The sequence below is a fragment of the Sciurus carolinensis genome, chromosome 5, assembly GCF_902686445.1.
Source record: "Sciurus carolinensis chromosome 5, mSciCar1.2, whole genome shotgun sequence".
Lineage (NCBI taxonomy): Eukaryota > Metazoa > Chordata > Mammalia > Rodentia > Sciuridae > Sciurus > Sciurus carolinensis.
In genome coordinates this window covers 25,772,979-25,794,453 of record NC_062217.1, presented here as the reverse complement: position 1 = coordinate 25,794,453, position 21,475 = coordinate 25,772,979, and the positions used below count along the sequence as shown (strand labels likewise).

At 37.5% G+C, this 21,475-nt stretch overlaps 1 protein-coding gene across 3 annotated transcripts in view; it reads right to left on the bottom strand.

The window, feature by feature from the left end:
* Positions 1 to 21,475, bottom strand: part of Mtus2 (microtubule associated scaffold protein 2) — a 380,442-nt gene that overhangs the window by 309,660 nt on the left and 49,307 nt on the right. The gene's annotated exons all lie outside the window — the stretch shown is intronic.

Sequence of the window (21,475 nt, the reverse complement as noted above, 5' to 3'; positions counted from 1 at the left end):
CTGGTTCCCAGGAACACCCACCATCTTGGATGTTTACATAGAACCTATGCACGTCCTTATTGATACTTTAAATCATCTCTAGATTACTTACTATACTTAATACCATGTAACTGCCATGTAACTAGTTTTTTGTGGTATTGTTCAGGGATTAGCAACAAGAAAGGAAAGTATTTGCCTATTCAGTTCAGGTATATTTTTTCCCCAATATTTTTGATCTGCGGTTGATTGATTTCATAATTTCAGAACACATGGATACTGTATATATAATTCTTCATATAAAATTAATTTTATATGGGGAAAATAATTTTTAACCAACATAAGTATTAGCTCCTAATTACCCAGACTCCTATCTTTCATATCTATTTCTATCTTGTTACTCAAGTACCCAGTACAGAATAAGGTCAATAGGATCTTAATTGATATTTTCAGAGTTTTTCAAATACGAGAGCAATCAAAGACATTTTCACACAAATAATAAAAAACAGATATTTTCAGGGATCCATGACTGACAACTTCTGACAAGTCTAAACCAAGATAGTTTCCTGAGGGATAAATGAGAATTGTTTCTTATAAATGTCACATAAAGCATAAAATAGTAATAAAGAATTATCAGGAGTTTATGATTACAGAAATAACATTCGCTTGAGAAATACAGGAAGATGGCTATATTTCAAATGTGCAGGGCTTTTGGAAGTGTTAACTGATCCACCTTGTGATTCAGGATGCAACAGGAACAGCCCCAAGGGAAAGAGATGCTTGGTGGGTGGGTGGGGTCTCAGGGAACACACCCTAGGAAGATCCAGCTGCTTGACAAGCTCATTTTCATGCTGGTTTCAGCATACACCATTTAATGGGGAAGAGATCAGGACTTACTTTTGTACTTATTTGGAAAATTTAATACAGACTCTGGTTTAAAAAATTATAAAAGTTACAAGGGGGAGGTGATCCCTCCTATTTCCATTCTAACATTTCCACTCCCAGAGGAACCTCCTACCAATTGCTAATATGATCTTCCAGAGATTACCCATGCCAACACCAGCAGCCTAACTTCCACTCTTTGCACGAATAATAGTAAGCTCCATTTCTGCACAAACACTGCAACTTGCTTTTCTCTACTTTTAGGTTTCTTAAAAAACATTTCACATCAATATGCAAAGACCTACTTCATTTTTTTTTATTGCTTGATCATAGTTTAGTCCTTTGCTAAGCATTTAAGATATTCCTTCCTTAGGGCTGCTGCTTGTCCACAGTGAACATCTGTGTACCAGTGTCATGTTGCACAAATGAGTTATATGCATAGAATAAATATCTCAGAGTGAAACTGCCCAATTAAAGGTTGTATGCATTTTAATTTGGATGAATATTAACACATCCCCCTTTATGAAATTATGTCAGTTTCTCTTCCCACAGAAATGAGGGAGAAATGTTTGTTTCCTCACACCCTCACCAATACAGCGTGTTATTACGCTTTTTTGATCTTTGTTAAAAAAAAAAAAAAAAAAAAAGAATTCCAGTGCTCCTACACTTTGTTAGGAAAGTACTCTGACATTTGTTCCATGTATTGCCAATTTCATAGCATGACATGACTTTTAAGAATGGCTTTTATCAAAGTCTTTTGTGAACATATATGCAGGTTGTGCTTTCTCTTGCTCTATCAATTATTTTACTCAGTCCTCTTTCATCTTTTAATTTTTGTCAGAATGTTGTTGGGATTATGCCTGCCTCACTTTGATCTCCACTGCCAGAATGAGTGGAATTCAATAACACAGGGAACCGTAAGGCATACCAGTTCCTGAGGGGATCGGGTCACACACAAGTGGTGAACGCCCCCCACTTCATACAGGGATTTGAATTCCTCCTCGGGTCCTGGTAACCATGGGGCAATTAACCTTCTTTTCATCCTCCTTTCTTTTTATCATTTCCTTCTTTTCAAGATGTGATATATTTCCACCTTCATGTGTTTCTTCTCACTTCAGTTCCCATGTTCAGAAAAGATAAGTAGATAAGTGAACATTTTTTTAAGTCTCCCATAACTCAGAGAACAGAATCTAGGCATTTATCTCTGTTTGTAACAAATAGGCTCCTACATACACACTATTCTTATTTTTTCCATTTAAATAATGGATCTTTATGCATAAATATACACCTACATCACCACTTTTAAGGGTTTCATAGTATTCAATTATGTGGATATATCATGTTTTGCTTAATCAAATATTCTCTGATAGTCTTCAGTTGTTGCAGGATTTTGCTATTATAACAAGAATGAAGGAGCAGCATTGTTTAGATACAACTGTTTACTCCTTTAAGAAATCTCTCACATGGAATTTCTTGAAAACAAGGTATTCATAATATTAAGAATTTTCTTTTAAAATATTACTAAAGATTCTTCCTTAAATATTGCACCAATTTCTGAATTTAACCTCAGTCTGGGAGACTTCCCAGTTTCCCATATAGTCATTAATACTATTTTATAATCCTTTTTAATCTCTGTCAATGTAACAGGGGAAAATATCATATTTAACTGGTTTTATTACATAAATAAATAATGATGATAAAAATAAAATTGTTGGATACTGGCTTCACTTTTCTCACTGAATGTCCATTCCTCTCCTCAACCCATCTTAACTATTGAACACAGTTGAATTTTATGCAATTTTATGCAATTTTTACTGATTTGTAACAGTTCTTCACAGGTGAGGCATGATGATTAATTTTGTCAACAACTGGGCTACAGCACAAACATCTGGTTAAACATTAGTTCTAGGTGTGTCTCTGGGGGTATTTCTAGAAGTTACTAGCATTTGAATTAATGGATTGAGTAAAGGTCTGCCTTCCTCAAAGTGGGTGAACATCATTCAATCCTCTGAAGGTCTAAACAGAACAAAAAAGATGGAGAAAGACTGAACTTACTCTCACGTCACCATTTGAGCTAGAACATCCATCTTCACCTGCCCCCAGTGCTCCTGGTTGCAGGACTTCAGACCTGCACTGGCATCTAACCATTGGCTCTAAAGCTCTCAGGTCTTCAAACCACACCATCAGCTTTTCTGCGTTTCCCCAGCCTGCACACAGCAGATGGTAGGACTTCTCAGTCCATAACTTTGTGAGCCAATACCTTATAATAAATTTCATTCTATACATAACCTACTGTTTCTGTTTTTCTGGAGAATCCTGACTAACATGCTAAGGATAGTAATCATTGTTCAAAAAATTACAAATGCTTCCCACTTTATTGTTTGTCTTATATTTTATCACCTATGGAAGCTTTAATTTTTATGGAGGCTGAAAAAATTTGAAAGGAACCTTTCATCTTTTTACATAGAGTAACATTATTGAAATAGTCTTTAACCATTGTCTTTATCGTCTCTGCTTTTGGTGTCATGATTAGAAAGACCTTACTCTATCTTAAGATTACATGAAAACCCGTATTGTCTTCTAGTGTATTGTGGTTTTATTTTTGTTTTTAGTTTATACTTATAATTCATCTTAAAGTCATTTATTGTGGTATGATAGGAGATAGAGAGCAAACTTCTTTTTTTATAAATTATACTTATTTAAAAATCTGCCATTTCCATATTAAGTAAGTGCATTATATATGTATATGTATATGCATACAATACATATAATACACAAAGAGATTGGCTGGCTTGGTTGGTTGACTGGTTTATTTCTGGATCTTCAGTTTCAGTCTATTGAGATGCTGTATATATTTTAATCATTCCAAATATTACAATATAGTTTAAATTGGAAAGGCAAATATCTCTTAATTACTTTGTATTTTCTGATGATCTTTATAAATTTATCCATTTGGATGAACCTTTTTGTCAAGTCTAACTGAGATTATGATTGACATTGTAGTAAACACATTCTTGGGTTCATGGGGAAGGATTTGATGTCTTTACCATTTTGAATCTTCCCATTCAGAAACCAGGTATGTTTCCATTTACTTGAATCTTCTTTTCTGTCTCTCAATAAATTTCTGCAGTTTGCTTCACAGTCCTGAACCATATCTAGTTTAACTTTGGATTTCTGTTTCTTCATTGGTATTATCTGGGGCTTCCCACACCCACCTTCTCTTTTAGCAGGCAAATAGTAGTACTACTACTTTTTTATTCTGAATATTGTTAACTGGGCTCCTTATTTAACTGGTTTTGGAAATATTTCAGTTCGTTTGATTTTTCTAGAAGCAGTGTTTTATATCAAAATGATTATAATAGTTTGTCTCCTCCTTTGCAATGTTTACAGTATTGCTTTCTTCTAACTTAATTGGAATTCACCAGTATTTTTAAAACAAGAGAACTTAATACTGATGATGGTAGATTTCCTTGTCTCATTCCCAATCTTCACAAGCATGATCAGGCTATTCCCAATCTCCATAGTCAAGATCCAGGCATCTTCTGACATTTGCTAATTGCATGTCTTTATTAATTTGTTTCATCTCTTAAAGTTATAACTACAGACAGAATGTTGGGGGGATAAAATTTACACAGTCATGTGCTTGAAAACTAGACAAGTAGCAAGCTAGAGGGCACTTGGGGTGTCAGACTATGATTTGTCTTCAGTTATAAGAGGCATAAACATAAAATCCACACATATCAAATTTTTAAGTTATAACACTTAGCTAAAGTTTTTAAATCACTAAATCTCATAAGAGGTAAATTTCAAGAATATTTCATAAAAGGATATATAGAAACGTTTTGTTATACATGCTTCTGAAATTCATAATTTGTAATATTAAATATCTACTTTTTGACCTATACTAGGTGCTGTAGGTCATTTCTTTGCATGAAATGCATACAAGGTACAGCATCAAAAGAAACTACATGGAATCAATCTAACTTTACCATTACTTAAATTTCTTAAGTTAGTTTTTCAGAATGTATTCCTCAGCTCAACTGGTGTTTTAGTCAGGTTTTTTTTGTTTGGTTTTTTTTTTTTTTTTTTTTTTTTTTGCTGCTGTGACTAAATGATCTGACCTGCACAATTATAGAGGAGGAAAGGTTTATTTGAGGACTCAAGGTTTCAGAGGTCTTAGTCCATAGAAGGCTGGCTCTGTTCCTCAGGGCTTGAGGTGAGGTGGAACATCATGGTGGAAGAGTGTGGCAGAGGGAAGCAGCTCACATAATCAGGGAACAAGAGAGAGAAAGAGAAAGAGAAAGAGAGAGAGAGAGAGAGAGAGAGAGAGGAAGAGAGAAGAGAGAGTCTCTACTCTCCAGATACAAAATATATACCCCAAAGCCACACCCCAATTCCAATCTTCTCTAGCCACACCCTACCACACTTCAGTTACCACTCAGTTAATCTCAGGGGATTAAATCACTGATTGGGTTAAGACTCTTACAATCTAATCATTTCTCCTCTGAACCTTCTTGCATTGTCTCACACTGTGAGCTTTTGGGGGATACAGCACATTCAAACCATAACAACTGGCCTAAAGTACATTCATGTACTGAGACTCAGGATTAGATCCTCTTAGTCATATAGTCATTGTGTCATTTAATGACAGGGATATACCACAGTGTGTATTCACACAAACTACCACAAGCTGTATGGCCTGCTGCTCCCCAGGACCATGATGAGTCAAACAGCATGAGATCAAGTAAAAAACAAGTGAGAACAATGCAATCAAGAAATGTAGTAAATGCAAGATTAATGAGGCTGCTGCCAACATCACCTGGCACATTATTTTACAGTAAACTATTTTTTAATGAGAATACACTTAAATGATGGTGAAAAGTACAGTATAGTGAATATATGTGTTACAGTTTAGATATGAGCTATCCCCAAACACTCATGACAATGCAAGAATGTTCAGAGGTGAAATGATTAGACTATGAGAGCTATAACCTTTTCAGTGGATTAAGTCACTGATATGAATTAACAGTGTTAACTGTAGGTAGCTACAGTAGGAGCTCTCTCCCTGGTTGCCGTGTCTTCGATCACACCCTTCTGCCATTCTGAGGTGACGTTCTGCACCTCAGCTTGCAGCTATGGATTTACCCAACCACAGACTGAACCTCTGAAACTGTGAGCCAAAATAAACTTTCCCTTCTCTCAGATTTTCTTGTTGGATATTTTGGTCACGGTGATCTAAAACTAAAACAATACATAAACCTTTGACATAATCATTTACTGTCATTATTGAGTATCATACACTGTACAAAATTATGCACGTTATACTTTAATATAACTGGTAGTGCAATTGGGTGATTTACCCAGGATCTCCACAAGCATTGCCCTAAGATATCCACTAGGTGATATAGTTTTTTAGCTTCATTCCAATCTTTTAGGACTACCATCACATATGCAACTTATCCATGACAGAAATGTAGCTATGTGGTTCATGACTGCATTAACTGAAGAACTTAAATTTTCTTAAATGGAAAAAATATAATAGTTGTATGTTTAAGGCATATGGTCCTGCAATTATCAATTTTTATTGACAATAACATATATAATATATATTTACACATATATATCATAACTTTTATGTCCTCCAATTGGGATTTTTTAAAATATGGAAAATATAAAGGGTCTTTCCTGATAGTTTATAAGTAAAGACATGAAAAGAAAAAACTTGTGCTCTAGAGGTGCTGGGACCTCCTTAGAACCCTCTTCTCTGAAGTCATGGGACCAGAGATTTAGGATTCATGAAGGAATCTTGGAAACCACTGTACCAACCCCTAACATTATAGGGAAGACACTAAGCATCCAGAAAGATTATGTGATTTATCCAGGGTGATAGCCCAGGACAGTACCAGGCTATCTGCTCTCCTAAACACTTAGAAACTATTCACCCATATCACTGCCTCTCTTAAGTCTTTGAGAAGAACCACAGTTCCTACTAATTTCTTTGTTTGCCACACACTCACCCTCATCCCCTGCTCTCTAGGGACTGCTCTTCAGGACCTTAAACCAATATCTACTTGCTACTAGTAAATGAACTTCCATATTTAGAACAGCTGAAAAAGGAATATCATGGGCAAGAGAGATTCTAGTGGTTGTCAATTTATTGTACAGGACCTCAACAATGGAATCTCCTCATCCTGAGGCTCAACCTACCGACAGAATGAGTATACTTTCCTGCAATAAACCCCAGACGCACATTTTGTGGCTCTCACCCTGGTGAGTACCATGGGATGAGGATGTGAGAGCACAGTTACAGCCTGGATCCCTTACTGATGCCCCGCTAGATGGTGATAAGTCTTCTTACCTCTCCTGCACCCGTCTGCTCCTCTGTGGAATGATCATGGTCATTTGAATAACATCTAAGGTACATCAACACTCTAGCCTCCTGTGATGGTGAACAAGGGCTCTGGGAGAACCACACAGCTAGGAGCATGTGAAGAAGGATGCTGGTGCAGAAGGTTAAGGATGCCTGAAAGCTGCAGAGGACTGTTCAAAGACAATTTACAGTTCCTAGACGAGTAACCTGTCTCTGGTCAGGGAGCACATCTTTCTCTTTCTCATGCACTTTCAGAGCCACTATTGGACACAAACTAATAGCACCTGCTTGAAACAACAGCTGCTCTTTGACCTCCAGCTTAATTAGCCAATTTCTTCGGGGAAACCATTGTGACAGGGTCTATCCAAGCTCATTTGCCTTCATTAACAAACCTTACTGGTGGCAACAGAAGTCTTCTATGTCGACACCAACTTTAGAGGCATACCTTGCGGCTGACAGCACCCAAGATGTGTTGGCATTTTTCATTTTCTAATCAAAGGGGTCCGAGTCAATGGGTGTTGGCAGTTGGCGGCTGCAGCTGTCTGGCATGTCAACTCCCTGCCACACGCAGCTTCAAATAAATAGTGCTAGGAAGAGGATTCAAGCCTCAGATTTCTGTCAGAGGGCTGTGTGGGAGATCCTAGGGTGGCTGCTTTCCTATCAAAAATCCCTCAGTATCCACTGGGCACTGGTTCCAGGACCTCTGAAGATACCAAAGCATGCACAGAGTCTAGACACATTCTTATGTGTAATTTAAATCATCTCTAGATGACTATATTGCATAATACAGTGAAATGCTATGTAAATAGTTGTTTGATTTCCACTGTTTAGGAAATAATAGCAAGAAAGAAAAGTCAGGACATGTGCAGTACAGATAAAAAAATTTTTTTAAATGTTTCTGGATCCAAGGTTGGTTGCATCTGCAGATGCAGAACCTATGAATACAGAAGGCAGAATGTATCTGGCAAGGGCAAGAGATGAAGGTAGGTAGACTTCATCTCCACTTTGGACAAACTTGTAAATGTGTATGCATACACATTTATATCCACAAGCACACAAATACACACACATACAAGGAATGTGATTGAGAAGGCTCACATAACCAGTCACATGTTTAGTAGCCAACCCAGTGCAGGGGGGAGAGTGCTGACATACTTAACATGACCATGGAAGTTACTAGAGGCGTGGAGCAGAGGAGGGTCACACTTACCCCCAGCTCTGAGCTGCAGGAGGCTCTCCACTACCACACACTCGTGGTAAGGACAGGGCCCTGAGGCCAGTCAGGTTAGGGCAGGGCATACTTAACCAGAGGTCCCCACAGTGGCAGCAGTCAGGGAAACACCAAAGAAGGTGGCACCACACTGATGCTAGAAAACTTGATCCTAACCTCACACCCATGTTAAGAATCTACATAAAGGAGGATTACAAAATCTCTCATGTTTGCCCACAGAACCACACACACAGAAGGGAAACTCAGCACTCAAGCTAGAGAAAGCTCCAAGGACACTAAAGAAATGCTCTCATGTGGAAAAGTAAAGGAAGTAAAGGAATTTCTAAGAATTTTTTGGAAGAAGTAAGCCAACTGAGCAATACTGTGAAGAAACGCTGGACTTAGAGGCAACTTTAAATTAATACATAAACAGAACGTGGATTAAGGGCCCTAATGTAAGAAAGCAAGATCTCGGTATCTCAGACGTGCTGTGAGAAGTTTCTCACCAGTTCCTAGGAAGAACTAGACACTTACATCCAGACCTACCATAGATCTAAGTTTGTTGAACATATTTAGGATAAATATAATTTATAGTAAGTGCATATAATTCCATCTCGTAGGTTGAGCTTTTCTCCGTGTATCCCTGTTATCTTCACAAAGTCCTGAATTCCTTGACAAGCAGACATCTGAGCCGAACACCACGCAGCCCTCACAAGCTGAAATGGTGGGGCCTGGTAGGCCAGGCATGGAGGCAGATTTATGGAAGGCTGGATCACATTTTATTTATGTCTCTGTGTGCTCCAAGTTAAAATAGCACAGCATTCACACATATCTACACATCAACACAGAAAAGATTTAGTAATAACCCTATAATGCCTGGTTGATCTGGTTGATATCATGCTTTGTTATGGCACTGTAACCAGTAAGTAGAATAAACACACATATCCTGACACTCAGCTTAACCTTGGTGGGACTTTTTTGTGTGTATCAGAACCACTTGGAAAGAGTGTTGAATACTACTGAGTTCAGACACCTCTTTTCACCAATGAAGAACCTGAGGTCCAAACAAATAAGTTAAGCTGCCCAACACTACACAGCTAATTGGTATAAGAGGTGAGGTTGGGGCCCAGTAGTCCTGGCTACTAGTCCAACTCTCCTTTTTTATATTTTATCATCTCACTAATTTAAAACAGGTGGAGGAAACCAATACAAAAAATTTTCACATACAATTGCAAAAGAGTCATCAGATACAAAAATATAAAAGACACCTTATCTTCAGTGCATGTAAACCATTTTTTCCAGTATTCAAATCAGTCATATTTAGTTTTTTTTAGAAGTTTTCATTTTAATACCACATAGAAAATGAATATGATGAATTAAAACTAAAGGAAAAAAAAGAGTAATGCCCAGTGTTTAACAATGCTGTTTATTGGTTACCCTGTAGTGTGTGGCTGGTTTACAAGCCAAAATCATCCTGACAACATGGTTGGAAAGGAACTTTCAGATGTCAACTTTCAACGCCAAATCACCCAGGCATGCAGCACTCCTTGATATTCAAATGCCAATTACTGAAGCTATTTTACTGAAGTCGACAACAACAAACTCTCACACACATGCAAGCTGCACACCCAACTGTGTAAGAACATTCCATAAAATGTGTTAGTTTGGCATTGAGAATTTATCGCATTCACATGATACAATTTTTGGTATCTACTGGTTAAACAGATGCATTAATAGCTTTACAAGAGTAATGGGATCTAGACATTCTTGATTGAAAAGGCTATAATATTTAACTTCAGTGGCAGTAGCTACTAGCAGAGAGAGTTCTGGACTCGCTTCATTATGACTCTGTTTCACTCATGTCTTCTCTTTTCCACTTGGGCTGCTCTCACTCAAGATGTACAACACAAGGCACCTAAAGTGGTTGGATGGTTTCCTTGTCTAGAAGGCAAATTCAAGGAGTAAGATGTGCATTCACAGGACCAAAGTGTTCTTTTAATCTGTAAGCACCCATTTTGGATTTTTTGTTTGTTTGAACAGGATCCCAGCAGTAGTCTGGCATCTCCCTTAATTGAAAACACAAATGTCGGTCTTTCAAGAGAACCTAAGAGGCACCTTTAGCTCATACTTCAGTTTTGTCTCTGTCTTCTTGGGTCTCTGCCTCGGGGAGGGTAGGACGGAGAGCGGCTGGGCAGGGGGTCATCAAGAAAAACAGAAAGAGGTAATGGACACCCCTCTCAGTTGTTGCTCATCACAGATTTCTTACCATCTAAACCTCCCCTTCCATTTTTCCTTTGATTTACTATATTTCTCTTTTTATCCCACCTTTTTTCTTCTACTTTGGTATTTTCCAACTCTACCCAGATAGATCTGGAACTAAGCTATTATGTTTACACTCCATGAAGATATTTTGAATAAAATGTTAAATTATATTTATTCTGCTGTTCTTGTAAATGAAGATGTTGGCTGTGTTTCCTATTGCTATGGATGATTTATTCCATCTTCTGTGACCTAGTCTTATGATAAATGTTACGAACTTATTAAACAACCAATAAGGGATAAAGTTAGCATCTAGGTTTTAGAATAGTGTCCTCAGACCTAACCCATATATAAAGATTTAAAGGGAACAAATGTGAGGTCTTAATTAATTCTGTCTCATCAATCTAGTATCCTAAAATCATTTAGGATTCATGTGGAATTTCTCCAAAGGAGGAAATACCTGTCATTACAAATCTTAACAGATGTTATGATTAGAAGTATTATTTGCCTTTTAAAAAATCCTAACTGATAATACAATCCAGAATTGTGATGTCCAATTGGGGAATCACCAGCCACGTGTGGCTATTTAGAGGTAAAGTCATTCAAGTTAAAAGAAATTGAGGATTCAGTTCTTCAGTTACACTAGCCACATTTCAATGGTTCAATGGTTCATGTGATTAGTAGTTACTGTACCAAGAGCAAGATACAGAACATTTCATAATTGCAGGAAATTCAATCAGGCTGAGCTGATCTAGAGACACACAATGGCCTTCATGCCAACCAGTAAATATGAAAATGCCTTCACTGGTAATGATAATTAGGAATTTAAATTTTAGAATTTACCCTTCTGACAGGAGTGGGTCAACAACCCTTCTGACAGGAGTGGGTCAACCTTCTGACAGGTTCTTGGGTCAACTGGACATGCTTGCCATAGAACCAATGATTTCCAATTGTGCCCCAGGGGTTCCCTTAGGTATTTGTCCTGTGGCATGGAACAGGGAAGGGGAGAAGCAGAGAGGACTCAGGGCTCCTTCCCACCAGCACCCTCACTTCTATGGAGTAGTATTTAACTATTACTTTACTGGAACATCCTGAGAAATGTTAAATTTTCACTCTGGATTTTTAATTGCCATAACATACAATACTATGGAGGTAATAACTAAAAAGAAGGATCCTCTACCACTTCATGAGAGAAAGTCCTAGAAAATCCTAAAATCTGTTACATGGTTTCTAACTTAAAAAATTATGTTCTCTGACCTCAAGTGGGTGGGTCTTCCATGCAACTCTGCAATTCTCCCATTCACCTCACTGACTTGAAACATATCACTCAAAGCAATCATTATAGCTTTTTACTTAATGCAACCCGACACCCCAATCCTTCATGTTTGCTCTTTGTAACAACACTACCTTTGAATTACCTGGGATAAATGAGGTCACCTAATGTGGTCTTCCATCCAAAATTTCTCTACACTCATTCTTTATCCCTTTCTTTCTGTCTTCGTGGCTGGCTATTCCACTTGTATATCTGGCTTCATTCCCTCCTATTTGCCCCAGGAATTGCTCTGCCTACTCTCCTCACTTACTTTCATCTTTAATTTCTTAAATTTATTCCTTGCTACCAGATCCTACCTCGAAGCACAAGCATCTTGTATATTTTTAAAATGTTGCAAAAACTAAACATAAAACTTCCCCTGCAACTCTACTGAGTCCTCCACAATTCTTCTCTTTCCCTCCCCCAAACTTCTCTATCATCTACATTCTCACCTTTACCTTCCTTGCCCCCTTACAACCTGAGTTCTGCCTTTCTACATTTTGTTCAAACTCACTTCCAAACTACCAGTGAGTTAATCGTTGATTCTGGAGACCCATTTTAATCCTCCCTTTTCCCCTCCTCACCCCTTTTCTTCTCTGCTCTGACATCAAACCAATGATCCCAGAGGCCCAGCATTAGGTAAAGCGTGGGGCAAGTAAGTGATTTCCAAGTATCTAATGGTCCCGTTTTATAGAAAACGTCTGGGACAGTAAAACCTTTGAACGTGTTTTTTGTCTGTTAGTGTTCTGAAACTTCCATCCCAGTGTGGCAGGAAAAATTAACAAAAGTAATGTCTGGCTCAACAGGGAAGCATCCCTAATGTTGGCAGCACTAAGATCTCTGATACCCAGTTTCCTGTCTCCAAACTACTTTACTCACCATTATCATCTTAATTTTCCTCTAAATAGAATTATGATCATTCCTTACTTAAGACCATAATGATTTCATAAGTTTTACAGAATAAAGTCACAGAATCCCAGCTCTTAGACCATACATTTAATCCAGTCCCTCCCAACTTTATAATAAGTATTTGTTTTAGTCATCTCTCCATTGCTATTGACAAAGAGCTGATAAAAAAAATGTCAGTGAAGGAAAGGTTTCTTTGGGGCCATGGTTTCAGAGGTTTCAATCCATGATTACTTGACCCTGTTGCTTTGGGACTTTGGTGAGGCAATACATGGTGGTAGGGGCACATGGTGAAGAACCTGTTCTCCTCATGGCAGCCAGAGGCAGCCAGATCCAGGAAGGAGCCAGGATCCCAACACCCCCTCAAGGACGTGGCCCCAGTGACCTAACTGCCTCCCACTAGGCCTCACCTCTTAAAGGTTCCACCACCTCCCAATCGCATACAGACTGGTGACCAAGCCTGTAACACATAGCCTTTGGGGGACACTTATCCAAATCATAGCAATATCTGAGTCCAATGAGGTTAAATTGACTTTTCAAAAACTCTTATCATAAAGTCTGGTTTTGATACATGTCATGTATGCAAGTACAGCACAGCCCTCATCTTAACTACTATTTTCTTAGCTCCAGGAAGGCATCCTTTCTTCATTAAATAGCAAGACAAAATATAACACTTATACACCAAACAAATCTCTTCAGGGACAATGTGACTTCTAATCATTTCACCCAGCTCTCTGAGTGGAGATGGATAAGTGTTACTTATACAATAAAGAAATTATTTTCACTTGTAAGCAATGCTAAATAATATTCAGAAAAAAAAGTCATGCTTTCCTTTGTAAATGTGTGTGAAGGAAGCGAAGAGGAAGAAAAGAACTGAATGTGTGGGAATCATTGGGAAAGTTATCAGCAAGAGTCAGTGAAAATGATTCTATTTTTGCTTTAGAAAGAATACTTTAAATTGCATAATTATAGATTCCAGGGAATTAGATACTTTAAATCCATCCGTGACATTTGTTTGACTTCCTCATTTCCAGAGAAAATCAGATCCTTATTTTGGTTTTTGTTCACACTCTTCACTTTTCCCCACCCACCCTAATTCGACTGAGATATTCAACAAAGCCAACCCTAGTACAATGGAAATTAGACTCTAGCAAAATGAGGAGCTGTGTGAAGCCCTTCACATACTGTGAAATCAAATGTTCCCAATTTTTCTCCAACAGAAAGTGGAAAGGCACAGAAACAAAGTCAGATCCAACTCTCAGTTCTATTTTGAGCAGAAGTTTTAAATGCCATCAGCTGAGATTAATGTGCTATGTATTAGTCACCTCAAATGAATATGCTTCATTTAAAGGGAACCAGTTGAATGTATTTCCTTAAATGATAATGTGCTAAAGAGCTGGCACAGCCCTCAAAAAAACTCTCCTTGCCTTTATTTTATAATTGTCCAAACAAGCACAAGCTGATTGTCCAGAAGTAAGAGGTTCCCATGAAAATCAACTTATCAACTTCCATCTTTATGTCTCATAAGTGATACATTTTCAATACCCAGAAAACGATTCACCATATATGTGAGAGGTGATCATAAAACTTTAGAACTGGAAGGATATCATTTCCCTGACTTACATGTTATCATACTATTTTCCTTATCCTCCGCAGACACTTCTTATACAACACGACCATATTTTCAACTAAACTTTTGAATCTTCAACATCAAACTTCATGCACATGGCCAATGGATAGAAATGGCCTCAGGAAGATTATTATTATTGTACCAAGTCCTTTAAGCGCTTTGCATATATTAATTCCATTTAATGTTCACACCAAACCCATTGGTGATTTTAAGTCTCACTTTCATTATTATTGATATTACTATTATTTAATATGAGGAACAGAGAAGTTAAGTCACTTAGGCAAAACCACAGAGCTAGTATATGACAAGGGTGGGATATAAAACCAGGTAGTCTGTCTCCAGAGTCCATGTGCTTGATCATTATTCTGCATCATCTCTTGAAAATGGAGAGATATTGGTCAAAGGGTACAAAGTTTCATTTAGGCAGAATGAAATAAGTTCTGGAGCTCGAATGTGAAACGTGGGGTCAATAGTCAACGATACTGTATTGTGTGCTTGAAATTTGCTAAGAGTACATCTTCATTCTTGCCCCTCCACATACATAGAGGGTAACTGGGAGATGATGGATATGTTAATGAGCTTGATGGAAGTAATCATTTCACAATGTATGCATATATCAAAATAACACATTGTACCCTGAAAATACATACAGTATATTTTGTCCATTATACCACAATAAAAGTGGGGAAAAAGAAGACAGTCATCTAAGATCTTTTAAATACAAAAATATGAAATCAAATAAATGAAACAGAAGAAATAAAAGCCAGTAGAGGGAGAAGGTAGGATTTTAACCTTTCTTACAGAAATTTCAAACATACACAAAAAGTGAAGTTTGAATGGGCCCTCATGGGTCTGTCATCAGCTTCAAGGATTTTCAAAGATGGCTAATCATTTTTCATCTTTCCTTCCCCACCTCTAGTTTTTTTTTTTTTTTTTTTTTCTGTACGGCAAAACAAAAAAATAATGTCTTTATAGCAAACTCAGAATGTTGTCATTCCCTGAACAATCAAATCTAAAGACATAATGCAGTAGTACTGAGCCAGCCTGGGGAGGTCCTGTAAGAGGTGAGTCCTTTTCCACCCCATCCTGCACTCCAAATGCTGTGCAGTCTTCAATTACAACCACGCTAACATTCCCCTGCATGGGTTTATTTGCATAATCCTACTTCCCCAGTCCCCACAAGGATGAGGACCCTAGTGTCAGGATCAGAGTAGCTTCAGTGCTGAACCTGTATTTAGCATGTGGTAGATGCTTATAGTGTGCAGCATCATGGGAGAGAACGTCAACAACCTAATCTTCATAAAACAGCACCGTCAAGGAAGAAGCAGTCATTCAATTAGACATTATTTTTTCTATAAATAAAAATATGCTTCTCAAACTTTCAGTTTATCTTACAACCATAAATGGTCAACTTTATTAAAAGCAAAGCAAAACAAGTTTTTACTTTAATCCCCTCTCCGGGTGGACTTGATCTTTGTCTGAGTGTTTTGAAAGGTAATGAACAAAGCCACCAGTAAGGGCAATATCAAATAGGCAATGGCTTCTCTGAAATCTGACCTCACAAGTCACTTTCAGCTCCTTTTTCCATGAATAAAAAATGACTCCCTCTTTGCCAATGAAACATGAGATAGGTTAATGGTTGTTTCTGTAGGAGTTATTAATAACACTTCTTGTCAACTCTGATCTTACTTAAAATGCACATCAGACATAGAATATCAAATGAGCTATGTATGTAAATGCATTTTATAATATTAATGAGCATAAATGCTGAGATAACATTGCAGAAAGTTTTTATATTAACCCTCATTTTCATTGATTAACCTTCCAAAGAAGCAAGTAATTTTCCACCTCAGATTATTATCCTCAGAACCCAAACCCTATTCAATAATTAAAAGAAGACCTACTTATTTAAATATTAAAACAAGAAATAAAACTCTAGAATTTAATAATGATATTTAACCTTTCTGAATCAAGATCTCTAATTTTGGATACTTTGAAATTCTCTCATGAATAGCCTTAACAGTAAGAATTTAGCTCAATTCTTTTAAATGACAGATTCTGTGCAAGAGACAGGTTATTAGATATTTGTGACATTCAGGTCAGTCTATATTATAATTTATTTCTAAATATAATTATACTTAAATGATCTATTATCTTTTCTACTTTTTATCTTGTGTAAATTATTTATAGGTATACCAGAGTAAATGAAAATAATATTTCAGAGATCCTAGAAATTGTAAAAAACCATAATTATGAACTATCAACATATTTACATAAAGTAAAAATGTGTTCCCAACATAAAGCATTCTGGAAACTGTTCAAATTTCTCTCAAAGGTCTTTTTTCTCCCCACATTCTTACATGAGAGAAAGTATTTCTCTTAGTAGAGGACTTCTCTTAAAATTCTACTTGTGTAAAGGACAGCGTTCTTCAGGGATGAGAGATTAAAATTATTATGAAGTGTAGCCCCTATGCTTAAAGTGTTTCTAATCTATAGGGGAATGGAAGATACAGAAACAAATAACTACAATAGCTGGTGTGATAAGTAATACAAGCAAAGAGCTCTAGGAGTTCCCAGGAGGAAAGTGATTATATTGGGTTGGCTTTTTCAAGGAATCTAAAATACACCTGAAGATGATGTACTCTAAAGAGACAGAGGGAACTTGGCATAGGTGGGAGGGGAGCACATTCAGAGAGAATGGTTTAAACCCAAATCCACAGGCAGAAAACCCCAAATTCCTCAGAGTAAAATGTGAACAATTCTGGTTGGCAAACTGTGGCTGTCTGTTGGGGTATCATGTGACAGAAATTGCTGAGGCCAGAGCTAACACAGATTTCAACTAAGATGATGAGCAAAGATAGATCCCAGATAGAAAGAATTGACAAGAACTGATTATTGAATAAATGAAGTCAAAAGCAGGTAAAAGATAACATTCACTCTGAAATTTCCAGTTCGTTGCCAGAAGATCACAGATATCATTAAAAGATGGAGCAACTGTGAAAGCAGGTGTTGGTTTATAAAACTAAAAGAAGAAATTGGATTTGGAAAAAGTTCGGACTGAGGTGTACTTGGGTCACCTGGTTGGAGATACATGATTGATCATTTGAAAAGGAGATAAGTGGTTCTATAAAGAGGTCGAGGATGTAGAAATGGTTACGGGTTACGTGTCCAAAATACTGAGAGCTGCCACTCTAGATGAGATGACCCAGGGGAAGATCAGAGAACCAGAATAGACATATTCTGAGAACAAAGTGTGGGATGCTCAAAAAAGGGTCCTTAGTAGTTGTGAGACAGCATCATGATGAACAGCAGGCTGTGCCAGTGGTGGCAACTCCTTAAATTCCAATGGGCTTCCAGATGCACCAGTAGCCTCTGCCTCCCAAATACTGCCCAACCTTCAGCTCTCTCTGAGAAACTCCCTCATTGTCCTCATCAGGAATTAACCCTCCACCTCCAGCCCTCAACTCTGCACTGTTTTTCAGGATCTGAGAACACATATCCTTGCATCCTGAGTATTTATACAAACCACCTACCTCCCCAGTTGTACCCTACATCTCCACCATTATACTAATTTTCTGACCAGGAAAAGGAATAGGACAGAAAAAATAATTTTCCATTTGTACCTTTGAAATTCTTTGTCTTGTTGATAATAGTCTTAGGCAACCCCAAAAAGAAAATATGACAGTATTTGGAAAAAAGAGAGCTACAAATGTCCTATGCTTCATGTACTTTTCTGATAGGAATTTCCATTTCTTAAGCACCCAGTAATTCAGGCCCAATTCAGAATATACAACAAAATAGATCCTTTGTATAAATTATTCTATCCTGGGGTGACATAATCTATTTTCATTAATGATTGCTTCATGAAACCCTGTCTTCCAAGTTTCCCTCCACAGATCCTCCCTGGAAGATTTGACTTTAAATTATACCCACCTACTCACTGAGAAAATCAAGTCTATAACCTAATTATTGATTAATTTGACAACCAAGTATAAGTCAGTCTATAGTATGTTACCAATACTAAATTCTATGGCAATTGTTCTTCTTTTTAAGTTTCTGTCATCTAAAGTATATCTGGAATTTTTATCCTTCTTTGAAAATCGTCAAAGAATTAGGAGCCATACACTGGGTCAGACCTGTGCATTTGAGTTTAAAGTTAAAAGTTATAAGTTACAAGATTGCTTTTTCCTCTTCAATTTGAATTGAAAAACTGTGGGACACTAACTAGCATAATTTGAAGTTTTTCTTGAGGTTCTAAATAGAGCAACCAAATGATGAACCTGTAAAGGAGGGAGCATTCTGGATTGCAGAGATGTGTGAATTCTCAGGACCTGTGGCTACAGGTCAGAAATCACAGGGAGGGGGCTTGAACCCATTACAAGTACTTCCTAACAATGAGAGATGCCCAGCCTCCGGGGTGGCTTCTTCACGAACAGGATACTATGCAGCAATTTAGGGAGCTCACCCTGGGGCTGGCTGACAACCTGGGAAATCAGGGAAGGGGTGGTTTTGGCCTGTGGGACTTCTCAAGACAGCTCTGACTTCAAGATTTGCTTAACTAAGAGAAAGGAAAGATGTTTATGAATATGTCCTTCCCAGCTTTGCACAGGAAACAGGAACCCAAAGCAAGGCAAGCTGATCTCAGTTTGCCCAGTTATGAAATGAAAGGTTACCCAGACAGTAAGATACTTTCAAATTCTAACAATCTATGAACATAATTCATTTGCTGTGTCCTCTTCATTTACCAAAACTTACAGAAAAAAAATAAGCACTTGACTTTGAAAGTCATTTCTCAGCAGAGTTGAACTAGAGGCACAAGCCTGAGCCAAGAATGGAGGGAAATGCCCACATGGAACAGTTGAGAACCAAATGGCCCCTGTCCCTCATATCCGGGGGTCATTTAGGGTCCCCTCTGGACACTCATCATCATTTGTCTCTTAGAATCTAGAAAGCACAAAAAGTGTTGCAATTAAGGCACAGTTACCTAGGAAACACTAATAAATTCATAATGAATCACCTAAAAGTATCCAATATAGCATGCCACAGTGAGTGGGGACATTGTTTAAAAGTGCATATGAGCATAAGTATCTAAAAGTATGAATTACACATTTGCAAATAGCTCCCTATTATAGTCATGTTTCTGATTTTTGAGTTGTCTACTGTGCTATGATGTAATGCCTAAATACAGTATATTCCTAAAATGAATCCTATGTGACATAGTGTCTGCAAAAGATCAACTTTCCAAGAAGTAAAAAGTAACCAATTCTGATATTGAATTGGCATTACCACAAGCTGAACCAGCAAATGACCTAAGAACATCATTAAAGCATCATTCACTAAAGAATTGAAATAGTTTTTCTTTGCATTAAATCTAATAACAAGTATAAGTACAATGGTAGGCAGGCTCAGACAGTAATTCAGATACGTGTGAAGTTTTTCTGTAACTCACTGGTGAAGTACAAATTTTATTTATAATAGGTGGCAGATAATTATAAATCGATTCTATTTTTAAAAAACAGAAAATAATTCCTAATACAGTAAATATCACTTTTACTATGAAGCCTTTAAAACTGGAAGTTATTTTCTCTGGCACATAACAGTTCTTGTCCCCTCAGGTCTTCAGGGGTCCCTCCCTGCTCTCCTTTGAAGCAGAGGTGAGAAGTGCCCTAAGCACACCTGGAATTGCTCTGCCCACACCTGTCAGCTTTGCTTTAGTAAAAGCTGCTGTCATGGATTAACTCACCTTGAGGTTATCTATTTTTTTTTAAAGAAATTGAAATCTGAACTCCTTCCTTAGAAAGATACATACCATGAGATTTTTTTGTCTGTGATGTTTTCTCAAAATAGAAGCATGCTGTTGGAAATGTTGGTACTAAAACTCATGACAAATAGTTCCTCCTGTATTTCAAAATCTGTAGACTGTTAATACACTTGTACATATGAAAATACAGATCACACATTGGCAAATGTTTATTGTATTCCTGTTTCATATTTTGAGGTAGCTACTGTGTAAGGATGTAATACCTAGTTACAGTGACTTCCTAAAATGAATCCAAGTGAAAGCAGAACTGAGTCACAATCTCTTCAGGAAACCAAGAAAACAAAGGAAACAATCTTAGAAACCAATTACCTACACATGAAGGTAAAGAAAAATAGTATTATATAAAGGAATAACTGGGTAGACTTAAAAATTAGAACTGTAAAGGTAAAAATGTTCCACATATCATCTCTGAAAATCCAAGAAAGGACAGAGATGAAGAGCATGCAGAAATTAGACTGAAAAAAATAATCTCTCTCTCTTGCATTCTACTCCAACCTGATTCAATTTCTATAATCCCTTCAAAGCAGCTCTCCACATGGAAACCACAAAGACTTTCCTGGCCCTCTGACCAGTTCCGCACCAACATCTGAGATGTCACGGCTTCATGATAACAATGACTTTGATGTTGACGAGGCTGAGGTGGGGTCGGTCATCAAAGGTTCAGCCAAATGGGCAGCCTGTAGACCTCTGCATACAGTGGCTGTTGTGACAGGCTCAGGGGGCTAGCAGCGCAAACATAAGATACACTCTACACCCTCAGTCCCAGGAAACAGGCCTGGAGTGGCTTCATCTCAGCTACAAACCTCCCCAGCCACAGAACTTGGAGAAGTTCAAGCTGCCTGCCTATTTTTAATATCATTCAGTTAACTTTCAGAAACATAGTCAAGTGCTCCACCAATTCAAAGACCTTATAGGTAATCACAAGTGACTAATTCTTTCAGCAAATATTTAAAACTCAGTATGTTTCAAGATAGCACTATACAGCCATGCCTTTCTTGGATATTTCTTTGACTGCTTACCTAAGAATTCATGAAGCAAAGGGTTTCTGGAATCAGTCTCTGGGCAAGTCATTTTCTAGATTGTAAGAGGTGCTTTAAAATCTTTTCCTG